The sequence below is a fragment of the Sinocyclocheilus rhinocerous genome, unplaced genomic scaffold, assembly GCF_001515625.1.
Source record: "Sinocyclocheilus rhinocerous isolate Xijiao unplaced genomic scaffold, SAMN03320098_v1.1 scaffold506, whole genome shotgun sequence".
NCBI classification, from domain to species: Eukaryota; Metazoa; Chordata; class Actinopteri; order Cypriniformes; family Cyprinidae; genus Sinocyclocheilus; species Sinocyclocheilus rhinocerous.
In genome coordinates, this window is record NW_015647040.1 from 497,081 (window position 1) to 499,256 (window position 2,176).

A 2,176-nucleotide genomic window follows, 5' to 3' on the forward strand; every position below is an offset into this window, starting at 1 on the left:
GTGACTGTGTAGTTCTGATGTCAACTTTTTACAGAAGTCACAACGGTTCGTGAAAAATCACAGCTACTTTATGCAGGCTGTGTGCATTTTACCGTGGACTGACTGTTTTGAAACTTATATGGTAGTTAAATAGCCCCTAGACTGCAGTTATCGTGAAAAAAGCCAGGAAATTTCAGTTTTGACAATATGGGACCTTTAAATGTATATTCTGAGATAATTACAATGTTTTCTGACCTTAGATGTATTTAAACCTGTTGTAGGGGACTCCAACACAATATTAGGACACTTTAAAATACCATATGACCTGCTCTTTAATGAAATGTAGCACAGAGACACATAACATATGAAAGAGAAGCCCGTTTAAGAGAGTGCATTTGATTATTACCTCATTTCACCCAGTTGTAAAGATGCATGCTAGTCACGCTATGCCAAAAGTTGCTCATTACTGGACAAGCTCTATTTTGAAAGCTGAACTACTGTCACGCCACTGAAAAAATGTAGCTTAAATGATTAACATCTCTGAATTTCAGTCAGTCGCTCCCCAAACGCCACTGCTCACAATACACAATCTATGCATTCAGCTCCGTTAATGAATTCCAACAGCCTCTTAAAATCTCCGCAGCTCAAAAGCAATTGGCAGCCTTCAGAAGCAGATGTCCCGCAGGTGACCAGCTGCACGGGCTCTTTTGTTTATTATAAGACTGAGCAAGTGTCTCGCAAGGTGAGGGGTCAGGAGTGGCAAACGGCATTAGGGCCCCCCGTCATGACCTTTTAAATAACTGCAAGGCTATGTGACTCTAGGGTTAATGGTCACATGTTGGGGTCAGGTGTGAGGCTTGACTAACGCTCTCTGACGTCCAGGGTGCTGACATGTGGGTACACTGACACCCATCTAATACAAAAAGACACATGGCTGTTGAATGGGCCAAGGTAATAAGAGAAACTGTGGCAAGAGCTTGGAATGGCAAGTCATGCTGGTAATATGACAGAGGCTTTATAAAAGCCAGATCTTTGAGAAATGTCGCTTTCTGTTCTCTGGTCCAAAATTTATTTGTCAATTCGAAGTGGCCCGGGAGGGATGAAGCTATTGCAACAAGGCCTTTCTCTGAGAGACCGTCCAAGAGTTTAATCAATCATGAAGAATATAGGTCATTAGAACTAAGGTGCTTTGTGTCCATAGCAAATTAGTTAAGGATCTGAGCTGCTGACAAAAGGTTTCAGATCAATCATAGCAGGGATGCTGATATTACACAATTACTGATTACTGATAACACAAGCCTGCTCTTTGATCAAGGCACTTAAGCCTTAAATTGACCATCCCTGCAATTAGTATACTGTACAACTAGACAAGCTATTCTTTTTGTGCAACAGCATTAACACCACAAGCTACTATAAATAGCTCTCTGGTACAAAAACAACAGCTTTTGAATGCATAAATAATGATAAGGTGGCAGCATTAAATATGAGCAGATAAACTTACACTTAGAAGAATATTCCAGGTACAAAGCCCAAAATGTGGATTACCTCAAAAACTCTCATCTCTCCTTAAATAAATGAATAAACTCCCAGTTGAAAGTTAACAAATCAAAATTCTGAGCTTATTTCTAGCAATTCTGAGTTTATATCTCGCAATTCTCACAACTGCAAGAAACAATTGTCAGATATAAACTCAGAATTGAGAGAAAAAGATAAAGATTAAATGTTGCAATTACCTTTGATTTGTTACCCGTGGTGGAAACAAGCTTCCATAAAATAAGGCCATCTTTTGGAGGATTTAAAAGCAAAAATGTGGAATTTAGAAATAATTTTTTGTGATAATCAACATTATGCTATAAATACTTTCGAACTGAGTTTAACCTTTTAAATATCACTGCCTTGAATAAAATCCAATACTTGATTGTTGCTAATTTTGAGGTGCTGATTTTAAAAACAGTGTCTGAATTGCTCTAGCACTGTTGCGCATCACACTTTATCACAAAATATGATGCATTTCTTAGCATTTTTGCTTTCAACAACCATTTGTAAGGTGAAGAAATATTGTATTATCCCTTAATAACCAGACAAATTTCCAAAATACATGATTGCTATCTTGCTCTGGGCCAGGTTACAACTATTCGTTCAGTTTCCAGCTGATTTTCACATTAATGTATGTTTCTGAAGCCTAATCCCGATTTCC